Below are 12,477 nucleotides of genomic sequence, written 5' to 3' on the forward strand. Positions count from 1 at the left end.
GAGTCAGAGGATGGGAAGTCTCTCCCCATTTCTCCCCCTCTCTATCACTCTGCCTTTCCAATAAAGGAGTCTTTTTTAATCACCAGACATTGAAATCAGCAAGAAAATACAATCCATAGTTTAAAAATAAAATCAATTGAAACCAACCTAGAAATGATGGCCCTGACAGGAGGGGTTGATAAAACACTGAAACAGTTTTGAAACAACATTCCATGTGTTCAAGGAGCTAAAGATGGAAAATGTTAAATGGTAATATGGAAGACAAGCAAGAGTAAAATTAAACTCTAGGAATGAAAATTACAATGTCTTAAAAATACACCTAATAGGGCTAGTAGTAAAGCACGCATCAGAGAGACAAAACCAGTGAGCTTGAAGATACAGCCAAACAACTACTAAAATGAGACACGAATTTTTTTTAAAGAGGCAAAACAAAATGAACAGAGCATATTGAATTGTGGGCCAATCTCAAGGAACTGCATTCACATGTAATTGGAGTCTCAAGGAGTACTGGGGAAAATATTTGAAATAATGGCTAGTTTCTGGGCTCGATGATGAACTATAACCCCAGATTCGGAAAATCATGATGAACAGGGAGCAAAGAAATACAAAGAAAAACACATCATAATCAAATTGTCAAAATCCAGTGATAACAAATTTGGGGGCAGGCATTGAGGTACAGTGGGTTAAGCCATCACTTATGACAACCCCATCCCATAACAGAACACCAGTTCAAGTCCCAGCTCCTCCACTTCTGATCCAGCTCCCTGCTAATGCTCCTGGGAAAGCAGCAGCAGATGGCCCAAGTGCTTGGGCCCTTGACATCCACATGAGAGACACATAAGGAGTTCTGGGTCCCATGTAGAGCCTGGCCCAGCCCTGGCTGTTGTGGGAAATGAACAAGCAGATAGAAGAGCTCTGTCTCTCCTCTGTAACTCTGCCTTTCAAATAATAAAAAATAGAAAGGCACAACAGATTGACAATCAGACCAACTGACTTTATATAAAATTTTCTTTGGTCCCCAAAAACAGTACCTCTAACAAGGCAAATAAACTTCCAAATTATACATCTGCAACCCAAATGTCTCCTAGCCACACGTACTTATACAAATCTTTTATTTTGTTACTCTCTAGATGGATTTGTAATGAATTTAAAAAGCACTACTTTATTTGAAAAATTATCTGGCTTTCAACATTAATTTTTCAAAGTAATCATAAATCCTGTACTTCTTTTCAAGGAAAAGTATTTGCCAGAAAAACAGAAGTAATTTCGGCTTGTCCCTCAGACACTGTACCCGCTGATACAGGCGAGTCCTGGCTTTATTCGAGTTTGGGGTAAGGCTTCCTCCTGCTCTTGCGGAGCTGGGAAGTACCAGTAGGGTTAACCGGAGCGATGGGATGGGGCTGAGAAGAGAAACTTAACCAGGCTGCTCTCTCCCTTGGCCGCTCCAATCTGAACGCAGCTGATAAATGAGTTCATCTACCACACAAATAGCCTTTGTTTCATTCTGTAGCCTACTGTCTTCCCATCACTTGGGAGAGAGAAGAGGTAATATGGTCGCCACAACTTGCCTACTCACAGCTGGAGCCTTGCATTGCTAGGCTTGTAATACAGTAAATGATTTCCTGAAATTCGCCTTTATTTCAGCATTCACCATTTTTAAAGATTTTCAAATGAAACTTGGAATCTACAGAAAACTTGAAACAACAGTACAAGTAGCACCACACACTCGGCACTTAGATTACACAGTTGTCAACACTCCATCACAGTTGCTCCCTGTCTGTCCCATGAATATATTGTTTACTGCATGAAGTCTCCAAAGAACAAGAACATGCTCTGATAACACTCAAATGTAACATTAAGGTGGACACTTGACCTAGCATCTGACTGCCTGGGTTCTATACCCACCTCCAGCTCCTGACTACAGACTTCCTGCTAAGGTGGACCCTGGGATCCCAGCAGCAGTGACAGCACAAGTAGTTGGGTTCCTGGTACCTGTGAGAAGATTGCATTCCTAGCTCCTGGCTTTGGCGTGGCCCAGTCCCAGATGTTGTGAGTATTTGGAAATGAACCAGTACATGAGATGGAATGAACTAGTGGATGGCAGGTCTCTTTACCCTCCAACTCTCTTCCAAATACGTTTTGTAAAAAAAGAAGTTTAACGTTGATGTATAGCACACAGTCAGCATTCAAATTTTCTTAGTTGTTGCATTTCATTGCAGTTTGTAACCCACACTGTGTCTGATTAGTCACTCCTACCAGCTAATAAATCTCAGATGAAACTAATAAATGATAGCTTGATTCTGCAATTGATCCAGAAGTAACAACGCCTGCGTCAACCCTTAAGTATCAGACACACTACTCAGAAAAAGCAAGAGCAGCAGGTACTTGATTAAACCACCCTTCTGAATAAACACTGTAACCCCTTTTAGGGTGCTGTGCAGGCCAACACTGCCCTCGCAGGTAATGCTGGTGCGTACCTGGGGGCCGGTACCACAGGAGCAGCAGTTTCTCCTGACCGCTCGCTCATCCTCTGCAGGGCACAGACACCGTCTGCAGCAGTGCCCGCCATGTTGAGCTCCTCAAAATCGCAGGCAGAGCCTCCTCCCACCCACAGAAGGAACAGCCTTCCTGGGACCCTTGCCATGGTCTCCCAGCTTCTCCTACAATGCCTTGATCAGGCACAGCCCAGAGTCCATCAGGCAGTGTGGGGAACCAACACGCGACCTGAATTCTATCAAAGGCCCAGATTTCGGAGACCGCTGCATGGTCTGAACTCTGCTGAAGGCACGCTTGGCCGGATTACAAAGCTCGAGTTGTGTCAATGGCAAAGGTCATCCGACAAGATGCTGAAGCAGTTAAGGAAACACCATAGCCACCAGTAAACAGCAGGTGGGATTCACCCCAGGTAATAATTAGTCCCCTCAAGACCCCTCCACACTGTGATTCTTAATCCCAGCTTCCAAATCCTTCCTGTAAACACCGAAACTCCCCACTGTTCCCTGTTTCACTATGTTAAAACGCCTTCATCATGAAATCCTGCTTTCATGAAACTGCACATTTTTTATGATTAATCGATCACATCACCATTGATAACAAATACTAGGAGTAACCAGACATCTGGGCCTCTGCTTCCGCCTCCATCTTGGCAGCAGAGTGACCCCTGGTTTCCCCACACTAAAATCTTTGAGTCTGCTTCCTTAATCTATGCGACGCTGTTCCTCTTTCAGGTTAACCTGACACCCTGCCATGCTGGGCGCAGCAAGACAGGAAGCACACATGCCTTGACTTTGTTCAAGCTGGGTATCCCCTAGCCACTGGGCAACTGACCATGTATAACAAATAAGGAGCTCACCGTGACTTCCAGGGAAAATTCACAGGACAGGCCATACTTTATCTTTGGTTCCTGCCTCCCGGGTGCCTCGGAATCTTATAGCTGCAAGCTATTTGTACCTTCAAGTCTTGAGTCGGCTGAGAATTCGGTGAGCAAGGGCCCATGGCTTTCACCTGGCCTCAGACCTGATTGTGGAACTGAAGCACTTGGTCAAAGTTCTCCCCCCACCCCGCCAGGATCACACCTGTCTGCTAATTGATATTCTTTGGGTACAGGTATTTCCAGCAGCTATGAACAAAAAGGATTGTGCTATTGCACGACACAGTCCACTCATCATTCATTCATTCATTCATTCAGTTACTGAGCCAGAGCACAGCACGCAGCACCAGCCCCTCCCAAAGATGACGACATGAGTGCCCTGCCAGCTTCCCCACAGCCAGATCATCTGTGTTGTCCACACCACTCTATCGAACTTTCTAGAAGCCCTGATATCAGGAAAGACGTGACTTCTGCAGGGCCTGGGCAACAGCTCACTTTAATAAACTCTTCATAAGTACTCAGTCCAGAATCCCCATCTGAGATGTTTCCAGACTTACTGAACTGACCGCACCCTCCCCCACTGGAGGTGGACCAATCACACCTGCCCAGGAGCCTCCCTTCCCTCAAGATCAGCCCAGGCCAGCGCCGTGGCTCACTAGGCTAATCCTCCACCTTGCGGCACCGGCACACCGAGTTCTAGTCCCGGTCGGGGCACCGGGTTCTGTCCCGGTTGCCCCTCTTCCAGGCCAGCTCTCTGCTGTGGCCAGGGAGTGCAGTGGAGGATGCCCCAAGTGCTTGGGCCCTGCACCCCATGGGAGACCAGGAGAAGCACCTGGCTCCTGCCATCGGATCAGCGCGGTGCGCCGGCCGCAGCGCGCTGGCGCGGCTGCCATTGGAGGGTGAACCAACGGCAAAGGAAGACCTTTCTCTCTGTCTCTCTCTCTCTCACTGTCCACTCTGCCTGTCAAAAAAAAAAAAAAAATCAGCCCAGAGGGAGCACCTGTGCCACCTGAGTCCAGAAGAATCTGGCCTCAGGCTGGGTGGGCTCTGGAAAAGAAAACAACTTGAGTTCTGAGGGCTGCCGGGCTCAAGGGCGAGAGAAAAGTCAGAGGCGGGACAGCAATTGCTTTCCTGGTTCTGGTTCACCCGAGCCTGATGGCTCCCTACTCTCCCATCTGGGAGACAGCTTTGTTCCCTTACAATAAGATGCACTTTATGTAAACTGTTTAAGTTGGTTTCCTTGTGATTTCAAAATCCCACCTAATACCCAAGACAGAGAAGGTGCCATGCCTGGTCTCTCTTTAGATCTTTTTCTACCCCTTTCAGATAATTAGAACACACGAGGTTGTACTTCACTCTCCTTACCGTCTCCACAAGGGAGTGATGCATCTGCAAGTCTCTTCCTTGTCTGGAGATGCAAGCCCAAAACCATGTGAAGCTCCCAGGAGGCAACCCCCACTCTGCACCTGTCCTGAAGCCCAGCTCCTTCCCTATTGTGCTTGCTCCACTCTTTCTAATTTCACATCCATGCTCTGAGATCAGGAAGGCGGAAATAAAACAGCAGTGAAGTGGCTCTACCCTGTCTCAGCCACAAGTAAGGTTACACGGATTCCTGTAAACAGCCCCAAGGAGCACTGTGCCATGAGAACCAGCCCAGCTCCAGATCCCTGCTGCCTGCCAGCTGAGTGACTCTGGGAAAGTCACACAACCTCTCTGAGCCTGCAAGTGCTCCTGTGAGGACTGGAGTAAGTGAAATAACCCAGGGAGAAGACAGGGCGTGGATCAATAAACCTAACCTAACCTAACCCTATACCTAGCCCTAGCCCTAGCCCTAGCCCTAACCCTAACCCTAACCCTAACCCTAACCCTAACCCTAACCCTAGCCCAAGCCCTAACCCTAACCCTAACCCTAACCCTAACCCTAACCCTAACCCTAGCCCTAGCCCTAGCCCTAGCCCTAGCCCTAGCCCTAGCCCTAGCCCTAGAACTAAACTCTTTTCTTTTTCCAGTTCTGATTGGAACTAAAAGAACCCTCATTTGTGTGTGTTTAAAATTTCCATAAGCTTCACTTAAGTCATTTTGTCACATTTTGTTCACTTTTCTTATTTTTCCTTGGGCACTTCCTGCTTTCTTCTGATCAGGAAAAGAAAACCAAGGCTAACTACTGACGTAAAGGGACCAGCCCACCAATGAGATAAGCTCACTGCTGGAACATTCTACAGACTTGAGCCTGCATTTGTCCTCCGAGACAGCTCTTCTCTTCCAGACGTCACCCTCGGCTGGACAGGGACCCTACTGCCACTACCCTTCCCATGCCGTGAGACCACCCAGGCCACAGAAGGTCAAGAGGCAGTGCCCTGCCAATCAAAGAAATCAGTGTCACCTGCCAAAAACCAACAACGCTACTCCAGAGGGGCTTTTCTAGTATTTAGATATTTGAAAAGCAGAACTACAGAGAGAAAGAGAGAGAGAGAGAGAGAGAGAGAGAGAGAGATCTTCCATCTGCTGGTTACTCCCCAAAGGTCTCCAACATGAGTCCAAGCATTTCAGCCATCACCTGCTGGCTTACTTCCCAGGCTCACCCACAGGGAGCTGGATCAGAAGCAGAGCAGCCGAGATTCTAACTGGCGCTCCAGCAAGGGATGCTGGTGTCGCCAGCGGCAGGTTAACCCACTGCGCCACAATGCTGGCCAGAGGGGCTTTTCAGCCTGCTAGTTCTTCACAGTGAATGAGGGAAGTCTTTCACTGCTCCCAAGCAGAACAGCATCGGTAGGCCCAGGGCTGACAAGACTTACCTCTGCCCCACCCCAACCACTCTTTCATTGTCTCCTACTGAAATCAAAGAAGCAAAAGAAAATTCATGAAATGGACTGTCAGAGAAGCTGGAGGTCCTAAGTCCTGCTACATTTACAACTAACACTGAGTTGTTTGCTTATTGTTAACACTGCCTGTTGCACCATCTGACAAGCAGTGCTTAGGATGAGACAGATGAGAAAGTGCATGTTCATTCATTTCCTCAGCCCAGGCGCCAAGGACTCCCTGGTGCTGGACACCAAGGACTGGATAGGAGATGGTCCTGCCTCCGAGGGAGACGCTCCCAGCAAGGAGAGGCCGGCGGGACACACAACCGCGGCAGAGTTGATAGAAGCTTGTCTTAGTCTGCTCTCTGCAGCTGGGCCAAAACACCCGAGGCTGGGGGATTCATAAAGAATGAAGGTGTATTTATTTCACCCGTGGTTCTGGAGCCTCGGAAGCCCGGGAGCACGGAGCTAGTGTCTGCTTGGCTTCTGCTGAGGGTCTTCTCGCTGAGCCACAACATGCGGCAGGGCATCACAGGGCTCCCAACCTCAAGAAGCCTGCAAAAAGAGAGCTGCTTTGACCCCACAGCTGCTCCCTCAATACCCTGGTGAGCCAGGAACACATTAGCCTCTGAATGGATTCCAGCAGAGCCCTCTTAGAACTAGGGAGGCCAGGGAAGGCCTCGCAGAGCTGGGGCCACCGCAGAAGCTTGTAGCAGGAGGACAGGGAAGGGGGGTGGGAAGCAATGGGTGCTCCAAGTGCAGGCAATACCACGGGCAAGGCTCAGAGGCTGCAAAATGCAGAGGCTTGAACAGCACATCCCTGGGGCTTCTGAGAGCAGCAAGTTCCCTGTGGGGATAGGGCAGGGCCAGGGAAAACAGCTGGGAAACCTGCCTGCAGAATTTAGGAAGGGGGATCTTGTGAATGCAGCTTGCCCGGCCCCACCTGTTGACTCAGAATTCCTGGGGGGAGCCCCAGTGTCCAGCTGAGCCTGAGTTCGCTGGCACCAGCCACCAGCAGCTAGGACTCATTGCCGTCTTAAAGGAGAAGAGTGATATAATAAGATTTGGTTTTAAAAACGCTATTTTCGTGGCAGAATGGAGAAGGAAGTAGAGCAGACAGAGACTGAGGAGGAGATAAATCAGGAGCTTACTCCAGCTGTCTCACGCGGCGATGATAAATGGAAGCAATTGGGAGGGAGGATTGGGTGGATTCATGAGATATTTCCAAGGTGGAAACAACAGAACCTGATGAGCAATTAGACGTGGGCGGCGAGGGAGAGAAAATAGTCAGGAATGATTCAAAACAACGGGGGCGGGCAGGTGGGCGTTTGGCCTAGTGGTTGAGACGCCTGCAGAGTACTTGGGTTTGATACCCAGCTCTGGCTCTGACTCCAGCTTCCTGCTGATGCAGACTCTGGGAGGCACCAGTGACGGCTCAAAGAATTGGATTCTTTCCACCCCATGAAAGACCTGGGTAGTGTTCTCAGCTCCTGGCTCCTGGCTTCAGCCTTGGCTCAACCCTGGCCTACTGTGGGCATCTGGGGAGTGAACCAGCAGAAAGGAGTGTATTTCTGTCTGTCTGTCTCTGTCTCTCTCCCTCCTCCTCCTCCCACCCCACAATCTCTCTTCCTCTCAAGTTAAAGAATAAAAGGTTGAGAGCCCTTAAGAGAAAGGGGAGCTGGGGTTGTGGCACAGAGGATTAAACAACAGTGACGCCATCACTCCACATTGGAGCATCTGTTTGAGTCCTCGCTGTTCCACTTCGGATCCAGCTGCCTGCTAATCAGACTGGGAAAGCAGCAGAAGATGGCCCAAGGGCTTGGGCCTGTGAACCCATGTGGGAGACCTGGATGAAGCTCCTGGCTCCTGGCTTCAGCCTAGTCCAGCCCTGGCCATTGCAGCCAATTGGGTGTGAACCCAACAGATGAAAGGTCTCTCTCTCTCTCTTTCTCTTTCTCTGTAATTCTGATTTTCAAATAAATAAATAAATCTTTAAAAGGAAATAAGAGAAAGCGGGAATTGGAGGCCAAGAAGCAGCTCGCATTTGCCGAGCAGGTGAAGAGAACTCTCATCTGCGTTCATGTGAGCGCGCCGTGTGGGAGGAAGCTGCGGACAACCAGATGTCAGGAGACAACAGCAGTCAGAAGTGGGTGGTGGGAGGAGGAGCTGAGTTTCTGAGCAGTGACTGACAAGAAACTGCTGCAGAGTGAGTGGGGGTGGGGGTGGGGGTGGGGGAGTGGGAGTGGGAGTGGCCGGCTCCTGGAGAGGTTACCGCAGTACGGGTGCTTGGCAGGCAAGAGGAAGGAGGAAACTCATGTAAAATGAGGTGGGAAACTGGGATAGAAGGAGAGTTTCAGGAAGAGATGAAAATGCCCAATGACTGGGAAAAGTCAGCTAGGTCCCATCGGGCGTGGCCTTTGCAAGGCCATTGCCAACAGAGAGAAAGCAGTCCTGGAGGGCTGGGGTCCAGAGGCAGGGTGGGAGTGAGTCACAGGCCGGGAGGTGCAGCCAGCAGCGGAAAGCCCTGCCTTCACGAACGGATGAAGGGAAACAGTGCCAGGGCAGGTCTTCTCCTCCGGAGGAAAGGCCAGAGCCAGACTCGTGGAAAGGCTTTTAAAACTTTTCACCTTATTAAAATTGCACGCCTTAAGCAAGTCCTTGGATGTAGTTGTTATTCTCTACCTCTACAGGCCAGGAATTGTTAGAAATGCGCTTACTCCCGCAGTTCACCACTCCGTGTTTGCAGAAGGTAGAGTCTCCACAAGTTAGGGAGGTAAGTTTTTCCAGTTTGAATGTTTGAAAATAATTGTATCTATTGCTAACATCTCAAATTCTTGCAGTAAAATATAATAACAACACCAGGGTCACATGTGGGCTGACGTGATGTTTGTAAGAAAGAATGTAAGTGATAAGAATGAGGTTTAAAATCCATGTTCCTTGGGATATCGCCTACATCAGAGACATGTAGCTATAACTAATTTTCAGGACAGTACAATAATGATAATAATAGCAAACATTTATAAAGTGTCTATCTATTCCAGGCAATGTCCAAAGCATTTCAATTTATAAACCTATATAATATTCAAAACAATTTTATGAAAAAGATACTATTATTAGCCCATTTCACAGATGAGGAAACCATAGCTCAGATAGCCTAAGTAATGTGATTCAGGTTTTTTTTTTTTCCTTTTTATGATTTACTTATTTATTTGAAGGGCAGAATTATAGGGAGAGACAGAGATTCCATCTGCTGGTTCACTCCCCAAATGGCCACAACAGCCAGGGTTGGTAGGCTGAAGCCAGGAGCCAGGAACTCCATCTGGGTCTTCTAGGTGAGTAGCAGGGGCATAAGCACTTGAGCCATCCTCTGCTGCTTCCCCAGGCACATTAGCAGGGAGCTGGATTGGAAGTGGAGTATCTAGGACTTGAACTGCACTCATATGGGATGCCAGTGTCATAGGTTGGGGCTTAACCCGCTGTGCCACAACACTGGCCCCAGAGCTAAGTTTTTTGAAATGATTGTATTATATTTAGAAATTAGGGGAAATAGCCCAATATATCAAAAAGGGGGGGGGGACCCAAAACAACCCAACGTCTTCCAGATCTTCCAAAAAGAGCATCAGTAAGCAAACTGTGGTTTATTTAAACAACAAAGTATTACTCAGCAAGCAAAAACAAAAACAAAAACAAAAAAAAACCTACTGAAACAAGCAACAAATCTCAAATAAGATGTGATCAATGAAAAACCAGGAATCAACGGAATACAGAGTATGGCTCCACATATATGAAGTTCCGGAACTGGCAGAATTAATTCTCAGAAATAGAAGTAAAAATGGTGGTTCCCTCCAGGGTCCAGGACCGAGAAGGTGGAGGGCTTGTGCACGGGGCTTGAGGAACATCCTGGAGTAATGAAAATGTTTTATGAGGCTGGCAGTCCCAAGTGAAGTCATCCGTAAATCAATGTTAGAAAACAGGAAAGGGTTAGGGTAATTGATGGAGCGCGGCTGACGAGCAGGTTGAGGGCCTGGTTAACACCCAGATGCAGGCCTAGCACCAGCCAAGCCCCTAGCCCCTGGGACCGAGAGCAGTGAGGCAGTTCTGCGCCCACAGGAGCCAGCAGGAGCTGGCTGAGGGAGGGAAAATCAGGAGGGTCCTGTGCCGTCTTGGCTGGAGGAGTGAGGACGTGGGAGAGTTCTTTCCCAAGGGCAGACGTTCCTGGGACCAAGGATGTGAGAGCTGGGAGGGAACCCTGCCCCCTCTTATTGATGTAGACATCGTTAATGCCTTATTCGTGGTTATACAGTGACATAGTGACAGAGCTGGAATCAGCTTGTTCAGTTGCCCCTCGATTTCAGTGAGGAATGATTCCAGGACCACAGCCCCCCTCCCCAGGATAACAAAATCCGTGATGCTTGAGCACCTTATAGAAACTGACATGGTATTTGCATAGTGTCCTCTTGCACACTTTAAAGCATCCCTAGATGACCTGTAATACCTACTGCAACGTAAGCATCATGCAAATGGCTGTCCTATAGTACCGTTTAGGAAATATGGCTAGGGGGAAAATGTGTACATGTTCAACATAGAGGTGATTTTTTTTTTCCTGAATATTTTCTATCTGCAGTTGGTGGAAGTGGCAGACACAGAAGCAGAAGCAACCGACAGGGATGCAGTACTTCTGGAAGCAGCATATAGGGAGAGCCGACTGTGTTTCCTCTACAGCAATAAAATAAGCCATTTAAGGTAATGCCAGCTCCTCAACATGTCCCTGCCTCATCTCCCATGGTCTACTTGGGGCACTGCTAATGGTGGCTCTTAAGCCTGTGTACTCAAAGCAAATGTATGATTTCCAGTTTGCTTTTTCATCTAGTAAACATTCATGAATCACCTACCTTGTCAGCAGGTGCTTGCTAGGTGCTGAAAATCCCAAAAGAAAAAGCCACCGTTCCTGTTCTCAGGTAACTCAAGGTTGATCAGGGGAGACTCACACAAACACATGACTCACTGTCACATGAATGAGGCTTACCGGTGACACGAGCTGAGTCGGAGCAATTCTGCTAAGGCAGAGAGTTGAGCAGGCTTCAAAGAGGTTGGGGCAGGCATTTGGCACAGTGGTGAAGTCACTGCTTAAGATGCCCATGACCCATATCAGAGTTCCTGGTTCAAGTCCCAGCTCTTCTGCTTCTGATCCAGCTTCCTGCTAACACGCACCCAGGGAAGCAACAGATGATGGCTCAAATGCTTGGATCCCTACAACCCATGTGAGAGACTTGAATTGAGTTCCAGGTGCCTGACTTTATCTTGGCCCAGCTCTCACTGTTGTATTTGGGGAGTGAACCACCAGACTGAAGATTCTCTGTCCGTCTGTCTCTCTGTCTTTCAAATAAAATGAAAATAAATTGTGGGGAGCAATCCGGACTAGACTGAGTTACTGGAATTAAGACTTATTCTATGCATCTGCTCTCCCACAATATGGCGCTGGGAGAGAAGTAAACAGCTTCTACACAGCTGCCTCCAGTTCAGCTAATAAACTGTAGGACTTGCTCCTGATTGGAGGAGAGCAGCATACTCGGCGTGTGGGCAGCCGAGTTAGGATTGGCGGAGGAGGACTATAAAGGAGGAGAGAGACGGCATGCACCGGGAACATCTATGGGGAACATCTAAGGGGAACATCTAGCTGAAGGAACACCTGTGCAGCCCCCGAGAGAGCCGGCCGGCGGTGTGCCACTCCCCCGCGGAAGTGGGGAATGTGGCAGGGGGAACCGCCCTTCCACGGAGGTGGAAGGGTCGGCAGCCAACCCGGGAAGAACCAGCAGCAAACCTGGGGAGGGCCGAGCAGACGAAAGAACAGCACAGGGTCCTGTGTCGTTCCTCCACGAAGAGGGGGAGCAACATAATGGTGCCGTGACTCGGATAGGAAGCCTAGGAGGCATAATGGTGCCGTGACTCGGATATGAAGCCTAGGCAGGGTTTAGTGTCGTTCCTCCATGAAGAGGGGGAGCGACATAATGGTGCCGTGACTCGGATTAGGAAACCTAGGACAGATATGAAATTTAGGAGGGAAGAAACGGGAAGAACTGGGAAAATACCGGAGAGAGAGACTAGCAAATAGCCTAGGGAAAAGCCGGACGAAAAAGGTGCCGGAAGAAGCTATTGAAAGCCTAGGCATAGACTCGGATACGGACTACGGGGGGAAGCTGGGAGAAATCTCTAAGGTCGAAAGCGAAAGTGAAAGCTAGAACAAACAGACTCGGACGCGGACTGTGGGGAGAGGCCAGGAGAAATGAGGGAGGAATATTGTTGGAA

The 12,477-nt window shown here is 48.8% G+C and overlaps 2 long non-coding RNA genes across 4 annotated transcripts in view; one reads left to right on the plus strand and one right to left on the minus strand.

Annotated features, from left to right (window-relative positions):
* LOC149123763 (uncharacterized) overlaps window positions 1-4,330 on the minus strand; it is a 33,365-nt gene extending 29,035 nt beyond the window's left edge. Inside the window, exon 1 of one of the 3 annotated variants that reach the window (XR_016214087.1) lies at window positions 3,353-4,328. This is a non-coding gene — a long non-coding RNA (uncharacterized LOC149123763). Of the gene's footprint in view, window positions 1-3,352 lie in introns of all 3 variants that reach the window. The other 2 variants (XR_016214088.1, XR_016214086.1) reach the window with 2 other exon arrangements.
* A 146-nt stretch (window positions 4,331-4,476) lies between these two features.
* On the plus strand, window positions 4,477-10,996 carry LOC127492395 (uncharacterized). Its single transcript, XR_016215135.1, has 4 exons — window positions 4,477-5,115; window positions 5,512-6,776; window positions 8,862-8,944; window positions 10,796-10,996. It is a non-coding gene; the product is annotated as an uncharacterized LOC127492395 (long non-coding RNA).
* Window positions 10,997-12,477: the final 1,481 nt, after the last annotated feature.

Source organism: Oryctolagus cuniculus, chromosome 10 (assembly GCF_051225735.1).
Source record: "Oryctolagus cuniculus isolate XC-2025 breed Fujian yellow rabbit chromosome 10, ASM5122573v1, whole genome shotgun sequence".
Taxonomy (NCBI): domain Eukaryota; kingdom Metazoa; phylum Chordata; class Mammalia; order Lagomorpha; family Leporidae; genus Oryctolagus; species Oryctolagus cuniculus.